This window comes from Protopterus annectens, chromosome 10.part0 (assembly GCF_019279795.1).
Source record: "Protopterus annectens isolate FY-2018-M chromosome 10.part0, PAN1.0, whole genome shotgun sequence".
NCBI classification, from domain to species: Eukaryota; Metazoa; Chordata; order Ceratodontiformes; family Protopteridae; genus Protopterus; species Protopterus annectens.
This window is the reverse complement of record NC_056744.1, coordinates 1,750,061,558-1,750,077,493: the sequence shown is the minus strand read 5'-3', so window position 1 is coordinate 1,750,077,493 and position 15,936 is coordinate 1,750,061,558.

Below are 15,936 nucleotides of genomic sequence, written 5' to 3'. Positions count from 1 at the left end.
AGGATTTTAAGTTGATCTGAGTGATGGGAACGTAAGATGAGTATGAGTGCTAAGTGGAACTGTATTTTGCAGATAAGTGTAATGTACCCTTTGCACTTGAACTCTGATGTTCTAAGTTGTGGACAGACGTATATAGCTTTGTTTGTTTGTTCAAATGTTTGGGGGTGAGAGTTATGTTAATGCTGGTATTGAGAGCTAGTAAAGTGATTGTTAAGCATGGAATTAGAGTATTTAGAATGACCAGTAGTAAGAGGCATGAAATAAAATGAGGGCCAACCACCTGAAAAGCTTGTGAATTTTGGCTTTCTCTAATGGAATGTAAATGGCTTTGTAGAAAGGTACAAACTAGAAAAAATGCTACCACATATAAGGATATATAAATGACAAACAATCCTGCTACACGAGACATACCAGACAGAAAAACTGCCTCTATAACTAGTAGGGAAAGGCTTTGAAGAAGAATATTCTGCTGAATTCCACTGTGCCAGAAGAAGTGGAGTAACAATTTTGTTAGAGAAAACCTGCCCCATGAATGTGGAGGATTCAAAAATAGACACATTAGGGAGGTTGCTGTAGTGAGAGGTTCAACCAAGGGAGCCAAAATAACCTCAGCCTCAATATATGTTCCCACAAAGGCCCACGGTAACGATCAGAGCAATGCTGAATGAGTTAATGAGTTTCTACCAGAGTATGCTAATTATGCCAGGTGATTGGAAAACACTCTTGGATAAAGTAGGTGTGAAATGAGGCTTGAGGAATCAAGTAGTAACTAAAGAGGGAAGTTATTTGTAACATTTTTGGGATGATGTATGTATTTACAGTGTTACCAGATGGCAGGGATTACACCTATTGTTCATTTAAGCATGAGGCTTTGGTGATACTAGACAGGGTTTTGTGTAACTAAGGAGCATGCATATGGGGTAAGGGTTTTTTTATACTCCTAGTAACAATTTTGAATCATGCACCATTAACAGTGAAATTCCAAATGAATACAAGCTCTAATAAGATAAGGCATTAGAGGTTCCCTAATTATTTGCTGACCTCCCAGAAACTTGAACAGTACATCAGTTGTTTTGGGAGCTGGTAGTGAAGATGGGAGAAGAGATGACACTTGTGCGAAAGGAACAGGAAAATGCTAAGAAGGAGGGCATGAACAAGCTGCAAGTGAGGGAAAGGGAATATAGACGATCAGGATTTAAGCAATATAAAGATGCCCTAGCAAAATTTAAGGAAATGTAGCATAGGCTGTATGGGCAGGGGCAGCAATTAGATGATGCCATAATTGTTCAGAAAGCTAAGATAAGATGCTTATCTGACTGAAACATATGAAGATAAAAGTGCCTTAATTAAATGGTTTTATTTTAGAAATACTCCCAAGTTGTAAAATGCACGGAAGTGCAAGTTGCTTTGCCAGAAAGTAGAAAGAGAAACAAAGAGATGACATGACTGGTAGACTGCTTTATGAATTGGAGCAGAACTTTTTTCATAGGTTCATAGGTTCATACTACGCTATCTGCCCTAGGGCATTTATAAGCCTAGCCAGAATGTGTTTGGCTTTCACCACCCATTTTAAATTTATTTTGCTCGGCCCTTTTTTGAGGTTAGTATACTGTGCCTCTGTCTAACAGTGACACAGAAGTGATACCCGGGGTAAACCTACGATCTCCCATCCACTCATCAAGATTCCTCTTGAAGAGAATCAATGTGGGACTCTGCCTAACCTGAACTAGGATTTTATTCCAGAGTGAAGGGAGCCTCTGGGTTATGAATCTGTCCCTCCAGCATGTCCTATTTATTTCAGTGCTGAGGTTCAAGTCTCTCGAGCGCGTAGCTCGATGGGATTTGGATTTTCTGAGGTGCAGCATGTCCATTAATTCCGTGTTGGACATGGCTTTATACGTCAGGCACAGATCGCCTCTGAGCAGGCGGTATGCCACTGAGTAGAGCTGGAGTTTCTTTAACCGGGCAGCATATGGCATCTGTTTGAGCCCTTTGATCCTCTTGGTGAGGTACTTTTGGGGTCTTTCCAGTTGCTGCAGGTGTCTGGTAAGGTACATCCCAAATGGGCATTGTACTCAATTATGGGCCTGATGAGGGATGAGTAAAGAGGCACGGTGACCTCCCTGATCTAGATGTGAATCCCTTCATGATTAGGTGGGCTATATAAAATGTTTTTCTAACCACTTTGGCCACGTGGTTGTCAAATGAGAGACTGCTATCAACTTGGGTCCCCAGGTCCCTAATTACTTCTTCTGTACTTAATGGATTACCACCTATGTGGTAATTTGTGGGCACTTTGTTTTTGCCAAAGGGGATGACTATACACTTTTTGGCATTTAGCTTGAGGCCATGGCTCTGGCACCAGTTGTCTGTTTCTGTGAGACCCTTTTAGAGGATGCTTGTGTCGGCTGGAGAGACGATTATGGTGCCCAGTTTGCAGTCATCTGCGAACTTGGTCAGCCACAGTCCTTCCGTGTTGGCCTGTACCTCCGAGAAATATATACCGAACAAGAGAGGTCCCAGGACTGAGCCTTGTGGGACACCACTTGTAACTGGTTTGGAGTCTGACATGGCTCCAGCAATTCTATCCATGTGGGTTCTGTCCTTGAGCCAGTTTGCAATCCATCTAGTGACATAGGGGTTTATATTTAAGCTGGTGAGCTTATCTATAATGCCCAAGTGGGGTATTGTATCGAAGGCTTTTGCAAGGTCCAGGTAGGCTGTGTGGACCACCTTCCCCTCGTTAATCACCTTGGTGACTGTTTCAAAGAAATCAACCAGGTTTAAGAGGCAGGATCTACCCTTAACAAAGCCAAACTGGGTAGGATCCAGTGTTGGTAAGTCCCCAGTATCTTTATTTATGAGGTCCATGACGATCCTTTCCATAGCTTTGCAGACCAAACTAGTCAGGCTTATGGGGCGATAGTTTCCAGGATCCATTGAGGCACCACCTTTATGGAGAGGGACCACTGTTGCTGTACGCCACTCTTTGGGCACATATCCTGTAGTAAAGCTGAGATTGAACAGTAGTTTTATGTTTGGGTTTAGCTCTTCTTGGAGTTCATGTAGGACGCAGCCCGGGACACCGTCTGGTCCCATTGATGCTGTGTTTTTTGCTTTGGAGAGGGCGGCTCTTACCTGAGCATCTGAGATGTCAGGGGGGCAGCACTCTGCTGGGATAGATATTTGCCCTTTTGGTGGGGGGGGGGGAGAGAAGTTTGCGCTGAACCTTTCAGCTAGGATGTTGGCAATGTCTGTGGGTTCAGTGTATTTTTTGTCATTTTGGACTAATTCTGAGCATATCTGGGAATTACCACCCAGGTTCCTAACATAACTAAAGAAAGCCTTGTGATTATCCTTAGTGTCCTGTGCAATTTTTCTCTCAAAGCTGGCCTTAGACGATTTTATGAGTGCCCGTAGTTTTTTGCTAACACTGAGCAGAGATGCCTTCCCTTTTTGGGATTTTGCTCTATCATTTAGTAGCTTCCTCCTTCTATTGTATAGTTTGTTTATGGCTGGGGTCCACCAGACAGGACGTCTGCCTTTGGAGGATTGGGTGTTGGTTTTATTTGGGATCGCATGATCCATGCATTCCTGAAGGTGTTCATAGAATGCATTTATAAAGGATTCTGTGGTCTGGACCGTATTTTCCACAGGCCCGGGGGCTTTGAAGGATTCCACCTCGGTTTTGAGGAGTGTGAAATTTGCTTTAGAGAAGTTTTTCACTCTGGTTTTCTGGGCAGGGGGTGGGGTCAGGATGTGAATATCCAGTGAGATTAGTTTATGGTCTGATCTTACCAGTGAGGGATACACTTCTGGTCTGGAGCATAGTCTCCATGTTGGTGATGATCAGGTCCAGTATGTTTTCCCCTCTTGTGGGAGTGGTAACAAGTTGTTCCATAGCATTTGAGTTTATAAATTCTAGGAACCTTTGGGCTAGGGTGTTGGAGCTAGAGTAATGCTCCCAGTCTATGTTTGGGTAGTTGAAGTTGCCCAATATAATGGTGTTTGGAGAGACCTTCATATTTTCCAGTGTTCTCAGGAAGGCCAAGTGGGGTTCCTGGGTTTGGGAGGGTGGTCTGTAGCAGGCTATAAACTGGAAGGCAGTTTTACCCACTGTTAGTTGCACATGGATAGTCTCTGATGCTTCGTGCTTTGCCACCAACCTGGAGGTGTGGGTATCTTTGATGAATATCGATACTGCCCCTCCTTTTGTGGTTCGGTCCAAGTTTTGGGGCCAAAAAGCATGGTATGAGGTATAACCTGGTTGTGCTGGGGTGCTCTCGGGAGCCCTGAACCAGGTTTCTGTTACTGCACAGATATCGATGTTCTCCATGCTAAGGAGAGTTTCAAGTGCGTGCATCTTGAGGTTTAGACTTCTGGCATTGAGTAGCATTACTCTTAGTTTCTTATCCCTTGTGATAACTATGGAGGTGGGTTTGTCTTTTGAGCCTTGCCTAAAAAAGGCACTATGGGGGTAGCAAGAGCCTTTGCCAATATCCGAAAGCCCAGGGGTGACAGGTGCAAGCCGTCCCAACTTTTGCCAGGTATTGTATTGTAGCTAGACAATGGAAAAAGATTGGAACTGAAAAACAAGTCACTTAATGCAGGGCCTGTAACTTCCAAGGTTGAAAGAGGTGGAAGCCATAAACCAGTCTATTACAATAATAGAAATCAGAGTTTGTTTGTGAAGGCAAGCATCAGGTAAGTTACACAGCCCAGAGGGACTCCTAGTCAAGTTATGTAAAGGGGACGGGGGGTGACTGCTATATTAGAAATCTGTGTTTTATTATTCAATGCAGTCCACGCAGAAGCAGAAGCCGCAGACCCATGGAGAAAGAGAGTAGTCTTAATAATTCCCAAAGAAGGTAAGGACCCTACAAGAGCAGACTCGCATTGACAAATCTCCATACTTAACCATGACTATAAAGTATTCATGACAGTAATAGTAATTTTTTTGGCTAAAGTCCTACCAAACCTGATAAATTGGGACTGGTGTGGTTGGTTTTATTATGGGTCACCAGGCAATTGATAATATACTGAAAACAATAATTCAAAAGGAAGCCAAAATGAGAGGTACTCCACTACTCTTAGTACGGTAAGATGCCAAAAAGGCATTTGACAAGGTCCATTAGGACTTTCTTTGGATAATCCTTGTGAAATTTGGCTTCCCCAGCTTCTGTGATTAGACTACTTAAACAACTGTACAGTGGGTTAGAAGCTAGGATAAAAAGAAATGGTCGACGTACGAGGGCCTTTAACATGGGGAGAGGCATGAAGCAGGTGTGCCTGTTCTCCCCACTATTATTTACCCTTTATTTAGAGTCTTTGGTTCAGAACATTAGACACAACCCAATTCAAGGATTCTCTTGGGACACGAGAAAAACTTGCAATCGTTGCAAATGATATAATGCTATACTTGCAAACCCTGTGCGTCCTTCCTGTCTTGTTTAAATATTGCAAGAATTTGCTGCTTTGTTAGGTTATAAAGTGAGCAAGGAAAAAACAGTTAACAATCCCATTTAATTTTACACTGACCTTTGAACTTATGCAACAATGCCCATTTCTATGGGGGACACCCTAAACTAAAATATTTAGGAGTAGGAATTGTTTGCAGGTGTGAAGAATCACTTGAGACATGGGGCCAGATTCTAGGGGCAGTACTTTCCCCAATTAAAAAAAAAAATGGAGCACATTGTTTTGGACTTCAGAAATACATGCAGATATTTGTTCAATATTTGACCGTTTATTTAGGGAAAGCCTTCCTCTGCAGTCTAGAGGAGAACTTTTAGTCCCCATGAAAAACTGAAATCAAGAACGTCCTTTGGTTGGGGGGCATGGGGTAAGCTGGGGCAAACTGGGTCTATCTGAGAATAAGGGAGAATTAGCAGTTACTGACCTGGGGGATTACTACAAAGCTACCCAGCTGAGGAGAACCTACTTACTTCATGTAGGTAACAATACCATTAGATGGAACCAGCTAGCAACTGTGAAAGGAGGGCAAAATGATAAGACTGAAAGACTAAACTTGTGGTCCCAGTTCTGCAAGGAAGAAGGGAGGATGAAAATCCTGAGCGAAGTCTGTACGCCCACCTGAGGGCACTGGAATAGAAAGTGTATGAAGACTGGAAATTAGAGCACCTCCCTATAGGCATGGAAGTTAAGTCAATGGGGAGACATCCATTATTAAAGTGTTGGGTTAATAGTGGTAAGCATCCTGACTATTGGTAGGAGATACTCCAGGGAAATGATATTCTGAGTTGAGCACAAGCTAAGCATGCCTTGGAATTCAGAGATGGGAACTCTCTGTTTTATCAACCTCTGATGTCCTTTTGGAATAACCACAAAAGAAACCTACAACTCAAGAGGAGGGTCATACCTGAAATAATACAATTATTAGTAGAAGCTAGAACTTGTCAAAGCAGGGAGTGACAAAAGGCCAATAAGTAGATTATATCAAGGTGTAATAAAGATAGGCCAGAGGGAGTATACAAAATGGGAGGTCAAATGGGAAATAAACCTGGGGATCCATCTAATAACAGGAGAATGACAGGAAATTTACCCGACTCTTAAGAAAGTCATAAAGGCAAGGAAATGCTACATTTATGGATGGAAGTGCCAGCACAAGTATTTTATATATGGGATCAGTTACATAAAATGTATGTGGAGGTGAGCCGACAGTATTGAAAATGTGATATGGGAGTAAAGGGGGGGTTTAGGACCATATTTTCTGGGTTTGCCCAAAATGATGCCAGCTTAAAAAAGGACTACAAAACTTGATAGCCTTAATATTAGACACAAAGAAAGAAAGAAAAAAAAGTAGAAAATGTATTCAAGTTGGTGGGGATGGATAAAAGTTCTGAGTCATACACAGATCTTGGTGGGCCTGTTCTTGTTAGTTGCCAAAAGCATTATAGGTAGAGGTTAGAAACAGCTTCCAACTTGGGATTTGGGGAACTGCTAGAGATTGCTAATAATCTTAAAGTGTTGAAACTTCAGAACAAAAAACAAAAAAAAAAGACTCCAAGCCTTGTGATTAAAAACAAGTGGATGCAATCCAAATTGGTGCAATGGGACACAATTAAAAATCATATTCAGGAACCTGAGTCCTCGCATTAGGGAATGTAGGACAGAGGTACAAATGAAGACATTAAAAAAGTGCTTGAAAGCCCTTTATAAATGTTTAAACAGGTGGACAGCAATGTCTCTGTAATAGTTACAAGGACTAGAGCTAGCTCACTTGCTTCTGTTATGGACACTGTGATTTTAATTTTTAGTACTTGTTTTGATTTGTAATATATACTGGCTTTATGCCAAATATTTATACCTATCTCTCTCTCTATATATATATATAGATATATAGATACAGATATAGATATGGACAATGACTTATCTATGTATCTATATATATATTTGGTATAACAAGGCTGTAGCTAAAAAGGTTTATCTGGCCCAAACTTGCGTATCTGTAAATCCATTCATTCATCTATAACCCCCTTTTCCCCATTTTTTTGTACATGGGTTTGAAGTGTCACATCAACAGTGGCCATCATCTAGAACCAATATTCACACCACCGGGTGGCTAGCCATGTTGTATTGTTCTTCCATAGTACCGACACGCACTTACATCTACAGCCAATTTTGCAGTGTCCAGTCTTCTTATTGCATGTCTTTGTAATGTGAGAAGGAACCAGACAACCCAGAGAAAACCTAATTGTAAAATAATGTTAAAAATAAATTAATTAAAAAGTGATACTATTTGTTTCCTTTTGTGACTGGTGTGTTTTTGGCAGTTGGTATGTTCAATTGTTTGTGTAGCTGATGGGATTCCAGCAATATTTTGTGTTCGACTACTGATATACTCATGCATACAGATAATGTGTAATGCAGGACGTACAATTTTTGACTTTTTGACTGTGTTCATCGTAACATACCAAATATATATATATATATATATATATATAAAATCTATGAGTTTTTTGGGTAGTGTAGTTAGTGCAGGCCTTATTTCCCTTTCTTGCCTCGTGTTTGTGTGTGTGTGTGTGTGTGTGTGTGTGTGTGTGTGTGTGTGTGTGTGTGTGTTGGGGTTGGGTTGTCAGCCTTTGGGCCTTTGGTACCTTGTACCTATTTGGCTTTGATTATGACAGATCAACAAAAGTTGATCTTTAGAAAATGCACAGAGTGTGGCCATAAGTTGTTACCTGCGGATGACCATACTCTGTGTGTTTTGTGTTTGGGGGAAGCTCAGTTATCCACAGACTGCTCCATATGCGCGGGGTTTAACCCTAGGGCCCTGAAAGACCACAGGGCCAAGTTGATTTTGAAGGGGCTTCTCCCCTCTATGGAGTCGACCGCCTCCTGGTCTTCTGTTGCGACTCTTTCTGCGGTCACGGCTGTGACCACTTCTACCACAACAATTGTGTCCTCCCCTCCCTCCCAGGCTAGGACTCACCATCCTTACCACAGACCTGGGGAAAGGGAGTCCAGAAGAGAGAGAGACTGTCAGTACCAGGCCGACGTCACATTGGCTCTGTTCTCTAAGATTTCCCCAGAGCTGGAGGAAGTCTAGGGCCTCCGTTCACTGTCCTTCCTGGCCAGCGTCGGCTTCTTGAAAGTCGACTAGGTGTTTATCGGAAGCTGACATGGACAGGATGATGCAAAGGTTTATTCACACCCAGCTTCAGATGGGGGCTTGCTGGCACCCTCTCCCTTTGGAGGGGGGAGCTCACTACCGTTGTTTGCCTCGATTTCTCCTTCTCTGATCCATCCTCCAGTATTGGAGCTCCTGGATCTGACAGGTTCCAGAGTCGGGGGGGTCAGAACCATTGGTACCGTCTACCTCGGCACCAGCATTTAACTTGAGCGTTTCGGGTCCGAGCTCTCGGAGCCGTAGCCTGGGGGTCAAATCCAAGGGGTTGGGTTTTTCTCCTACAACTCCAACTTTTTCAGGTCACAGCCTACCCCTCGGGGTCTTGGCGCCTTCGGACTCAGCTCCGATCCCTGTGTTGAATCCGGGGAGAGCGTCCTCTCTTTCAGTGGCTCAGGAGGCTCGCTCCCCCTCAGCATTTGACGTGGTGGAGAGGGTTCTTTCTAATGGATCGAGGCCCCCTGACCATCTCCTTGGAGTCCACCCCGACCCCCTCTCTTCTGGGTGTGTCTTCTGCCATTCTGCCCATGCAGGGACAGCCTGTGCTCAACATGCCCCAGACTGTTCCCCTCGTGGAACCACAAGATGTTCGTGAGTCCTCTCTGGGCAGTCCCACTGAAGAGGTTCCTCACAAATGCAAGTGCAAGAGGAGGCACATGGACTCCCCCGAGTCCTTCACGGACGATACTGACTTGGAGGAAGGGAAGGGCTTCCCCAGATCACCCCCTCGAGGATGTCTCCTTTGGAGACATCATGGAGATCCTGTGCCAGCGGGAGGGGGAGGTTGGTACACCCCTAATCCTTCCTCGGACAAGTCGGTGTTTCTCGAGGCATTTGACACAGGCCCATCTACTTCTTGGGTGCCCCTCCCCATGGACCGCCTGGTGGACTTCATTACCACCAGGGCATGGAAAGAGCTGCATACCGTGGAGCCAGTTCCAAAGCATCCTGATAAAATTTTGAGCCCCCCCCCCCGGTACATAGACCAAGCTGGAACAAAGGGTCTCCAGTGGATGCCATGGTGGTAGCAGCCGCCATGAAGAAGGAACTAGCACAGGAGAGTTCTACGGTACATCCTCTGGACCGAGAGTCCAGGATGATGGACTCTCTGGGGAAATGGACTTATGCTTCAACCACCTTTTATATAAGAGCGCTGAATTATATGGCCCATGTTACCAGACTTCAGCGTGACCGGATAAAAGAGTACACTAAGTCTCCCCAGAGTCCATGTCAGTAGAGGATAGATGCACATTCTCTACACAAATGGCCACTCCGAAAGCGGTTACCAACACGTCCATGCACCTACTTTCTCATGCCACCGGAGCGGCACGGGCGGCCAGGTCCGGTGTTACCATGAGGTGACATGCCTGGCTCAGGCTATGAAACTTCACGGAACCATTTAAGGCATCTTTTGCGAATGGTCCCTATGACGGCTCTTCCTTGTTTGGGAAGATGGTTCATGACACACTAGTCCAGAGTGAGAAGGACGGGAAGATACTGTCTGTCATCTGGATCCGCTTCTCAAACCCGCAAAGATCCTTTTCCAGGAATCAGCAGGGGCAAAAGAAGATGTGGTTCCTGAAGTTGCAGTATTCCCTGGACACTTAGGACTCCTTTTCCCCTAGAGGCAGAGGAGGACAAGACAGATGCCGGCCCAGGGGCGGGGGGGGGGGTCTGAAGAACTTTGGATCTCGAGAACTGTTCTTGAACAGACCCGAGCAGCAGCCCTGAGGGGTTGCCCAACTGCCCTGCTCTGGAGGCAGTCAGGGGCCACTTTTCGATGCATCTGACGGCATGGGAGTCCGTGTCAATAAATAATATCCAGAGGTTACACAATTCCCTTTGTGACACATCCCTTTCCCCCAAAGCACCTCCCGGACATTCCACCCTCGCAAAAGGAGGCAGCAGCGCTCGAAGTAGAAAAGCTGCTAAGCAAACAGGCCATCCAGCCTGTCCCTCCAGATGAGTCTGGATCAGGCATTTATTCCAGGTTCTTTTTGGTGCCAAAAAAAGTTGGGAGACTTAAGGCTGATTCGCGACCTTTCCACTCTAAACCTGTCAGTTGCCAAAGAAAAGTTCCGGATGGTCACTCTGCAGTCCATCCAGCCTTACCTGCAGGAAAACGACTGGATGTGCTCAATAGACCTCTAGGATGCATACTACTATATAAAGATGCATAGATGCTCCAGGAGGTTCCTCCGTTTTCAGCTAGGGGTCAATCACTACCAGTTCTGGGCCCTACCCTTCGGTCTCACCACAGCCCCCAGGGTGTTCACCAAGGTCATGGCAGCAGTAGCGGTTCACCTGAGGCTTCAGGGCATGCAGGTCTATCCGCACCTGGACGATTGGCTCCTTGCTGCTCCCACCAGGCATCTACTCTGTCAAGCCAGGGGTTATTTCGGGAAGTTGTCAGACTTGCTGGGTGTCACAATAAATATATCCAAGTCCTTTCTAGAACCTGTTCAGGTCCTGGACTACATAGGGGTGAGAACAGACACATTGCAATCCAAAGTCTTTTCTCTGACTGGGCCTATGAAATGCTATTCTGCAGTATTTCCAAGTAGACACTACCTAAGATTTTAACATTAATAATTTATTGTTAAACAAAACACAAACACGTACAAAGTGGTAGTAGTTAGATGTCACCTATCAGTACATAACTTTCCAGCATTATGATACCAGGAAGTCACACACAAACTCCTCCAAATATATGTTATGAAATAAATATTAATACGGCACACTGTCCTAATTTTACGTAAAAATAAATCATACTGTTTCACTTATTAATTGCCCTGCTTGGGTCCAGAGCTTTTCCTAACCTGTGTGTTTATATGGCCTGAGAAATTATGCTTCGTAATACTTCAACATGGACATTGCCTCAGAATCCAGAGAACTTGCTCTGCATCTAGATACAATTACAAATATAAAGGCCTCTACTTGTCCACAAGCACATTAGTTGAAAAAGGACTCACAACAATAATTTATAACCTCTTGTTGCCTAAATGCACAATGTTGAGTGTAGCATGGAAGGTAAAATAAACACATCTACAAACAGGCCATTACAGAGTGATATTAATATAATGCAAAAGTGCATTTTACACTAATTACTAATAGCAAAACAAGTTACCAATAAATGTCAAGTGTAAAGAAGTCCTCTAAAACACACGGCAGGATTCACGAAGGCTTGCACGGAGTCTAAGAGTAGTGTAAGACTCCATGCAGCCCTTGCGATCCAGGAACAGCCCGAAATTCCGTGTAAGAGACCAGCTAAAACGTCTCTTACATGGAGTGGGCATGGATATGCTAATCACCTCACTTGCAGCCAAAAGGCATGCAAATGAGGTAGATTAGCGATCCAGGAAGCCCAAAGCAGCCCGTGTAAGGGCCGTTTTAGCTGCAGAAATTTACTCAGTTGACAACTGAGTACGTTTCTGCAAATTCCACAACGGAGCCATGTCAGCTCCAAATAAAGGTTGCGTATGTGTCAGGCAGCATGCCAATGGCCAAATATGTGGCCATTGGCAAGGTACCCCGATGCAAATATAATAAATAAATATTTTTTTTTTGGCGATCGCCGAAGTTTAAACACAGCGCAGTCCCGCGCAAACGGGCTGCGCTATATAAAACATAAAAATGAAGGTTATAAACCCACAAATGTGGGTTTTATGCAATACATGGATTTACAATGCAGGGACCAGCAGACCAAAAACAACATGGCCACCGTGTAGTGGTTGCTAAGGGGGGAAGCTGAGTCTAAGACATGTAACTAAGCATTAGTAGGCAATCTGATGTAAGTGAGTGTTAGGATACTGAATTCCACTGTCACATAGCAAATGAGCACATTCTGAGTAATGTAAGAGATACATAAGGGGGAGGAATAGAGTAGGAGATAGGTGACATCACAGGGGGGAATGGCAGAAAGAAATGCAGTTCATTGGAAGTCAGTGTTACATGACAGATGTCAGACACATATCATGGAAAGAGGAGTGCCACAAGATAAGCATGGGAAAGTCAAGAAATGGAAGGTGTACACTGTTGCTAACACCAAAGTTTCTTGCTGGGCGTGCACGTGTGCGCTCCATGAGGCGCGAGTAGGGCAGTGTGCGCGCGTGTAAGGCAGACTTCTAAGACTGTTTGCGCTGGTGTGTGCGTGTTTTAACCCGAATAAGACAATTCTAAACCGTGTAAGCATGTGTGCGTGCGTGTAAGGCAGACTGAGCATGTGGGAGCGTGTTGGCAGACTTCTAAGACTGTTTGCGCTGGTGTGCGCGTGTTTTAACCCAAATAAGACGATTCTAAGCTGTGTAAGCATGTGTGCGAACGTGTAAGCCACTGTGAGTGTGTTTCTGCTGGTATGCGCATTGCTCCCCCCTGAGGAAACAGAAAGGAAAAAGGAAGCAACAGAATTAGTAGGAAGCTAGCAGGGAATACTGCTGGAGCTACCAGGTGAAAACAATTAGAAGCAGGCAATTACACAGGTAGAATAGTAGCTCAGCCAAGCACTTAAAACTCTGCAAACAGCAGTGCAGGATGTTTCTCTCAAGAGACACTGCAAGACAGGAGTAAGCTATTAGAAGTGAAAACTGAAAAAGCTGAACTCAGAGCAGAAATGCTAGGTGCTGCCGTAGCTGTCATAAGGAGACATAGGCTACTTGCTGAGGGTGGTGACAAAGCAAATGGTGCCAGACAACCCACAGTGAGGAGACGGAGAAGAGTGTACAGGCCCAGGGTCACCTACCACGGGTTACATGAGCTGGAGATAGTAGAGCGCTATAGAGTGGACAGAGACCTCCTGCAGCAAATTGTCGAGCTGTGCAGGTCACGCCTCACACACAGAACCAACAGAGGGGAACCCATCCCAGTGGAAACCAAGGTATGTGTTGGCCTAAGAATACTAGCAACAGGTACCTTCCAGAGACCAACTGGTGATATGATGGGGATATCACAGGCATCAGCCTCCAGGGTACTGCACCAGTTCCTGGATGCCATGTCAGCACATGTCGGTGATCATGTATATTTCCCCAATGCCCGTGAGGTATTGGCCAGCAATATGCATCTCTTCCAGCAAATAGCGGAATACCCTGAGGTAGTGGGTGCAATAGACTGCATGCACATACGCATCAAAGCACCAGCCTGTGAGTGGGGTAGGGCCTACATTAACCGCAAGGGCTTCCCCTCCATCAACTGCCAGGTTGTGTGTGATGCCCAGGGCATAATAATGAATGTGTGTGCTGGCTGCCCTGGGAGCTACCATGATTCCCATATCTGGCATTTGATGCAGCTGTACAAGACATTTGCCAATGGGGACATCCCACATGGACACCTAGTGGGGGATGCAGGTTATGCACTGGAGCCATGGCTGATGACACCCATCAGAAACGCACACACACCTGCACAGGAACGCCATAATGAGGCACAAGCACAAACACGTAATGTAATAGAGCGTGTGTTTGGGCTGCTCAAGTCACGGTTCCGGTGTCTGGACACATCTGGTGGAGCCTTGCAGTACTCACCAACTACATGTAACCAAATTGTCATGGTATGTGCTATGCTACATAATATGATCTTGCAAAAACAGCTGCAGCAGGACCAGCATAGGGCCGGGCCAAACAGCCCCCTACCATTGCCAAGGCCATCACAGGCAGAGCGTGACTCGGAGGAGGAACAACTTGAGCCTGCCCCAGTAGGCAGAAGGAGGCGTGCCCAGTATGCCCTGGCCTTGGCAAAGAGGCAATGCATAGCACATACACTGGCTCAGTAGGAACCCTGGGAATGATACCCCTCTCTGACTCACTCATATAATAACAGGGATGCCTAAAATGACATAACCTGCTCTCAAACATGTACAGGGAGTGTAGTATGTGCATCTGACAGAGGCAGCCCTGCAGCACCACCTGAGGCATGAATGCCATGTGTTAAGCAATGTAACACCATGTAGTATATGCACACTTGATGACCCTGACTAACATCCTACCCTCACCAAGCATGATGCCACAATATGACGATGAGATGATCAATTGAAATAATTGGCTGAAGTATTGCAGTTAGTCAAAGGGGATCCAATGTATGCCAGCCTGGGATGACATGCTGAGCATGACATGATGCTCCACCTGCTAGGGGTGGCGTGCACCTGTCAGTCCAGGCCTTATGGATACTGGCAAAGGCTGTTGTTACCCACAGCGTGCCCTGAATAGGTAAGGCTCAAAACACAAACCCACCTCCATAGGTATCACAAGGGATAAGAACCTAGATTTAATGCTACCCAATGCCAGAAGTCTAAACAGCAAGATGCATGCAGTCTAAACTCCCCCAGTATGGAGAATGTTGATATCTGTCCTGTAACAGAAAACTGGTTCAAGGCTCACAACAGCACCCTAACACTACCAGGTTACACCTCATACTGTGCTGTACAGCCTCAAAACATGGAACAAGCTACAAAAGGAGGGTGACTAGCAATAATTGTCAAGGAGAACCACACTCCCATGTTGGTACCACAAAAAGAAGCAGCATGGACTAGCCATGGTCAAGTAACAGTGGCTAAAACTGCCTCCCAGTTTATAGCCTGCTACAGACTACCATCCTAACACCAGGAACTGCACTTGGCCTATGTTGGAATACATGAATATATCAAGCCCTCCAAACCACATTATATTGGGTGACTGAAAATACCCAGACATAGACTGGGAACATTATACTAGCTCCAACACTGTAGGACAAAAGTTCCTAGAATCCATAAACCAAAATGCCCAGGAACAACGTACCACTCCCACAAGAGGGGTAAGCATACTGGATGTGATAGTCAGCAACATGGGTATTGGATGGCAAGATGAGAAATGTATCCCTCACTGGTAAGACCAGACCATAGACTAATCACACTGGATATACACATCCTAACCACAGTCCCTGGCCAGAAAACCACAGTGAAAAACATGTGTAAAGCAAAAGTTGCACTCCTCCAAACTGATGTGGAATCCATTAAAGGCCCTGTGCAGGTGCAAAATATGGGCCACACCTCAGAACCTGTTATACAGGCATTCCATGAACACTGCCAGGAATGCTTGGATTATGCAATCACAAATAAAACCAAGACACAATGCCATACACGCAGGCATCTGGCATGGTGGACTCCAGCCATTACCAAACCATGCAAGAGAATGAGGAAGCTACTACATGATAGAGCAAACATAAAAAGGGAAGTAATCACAGATCAGTAGTATGGCAATAAAATATGTCCACACATATAATCCACTAAGGCCAGCTACAACAAGTTGAATCTGTGAATCTTGAGG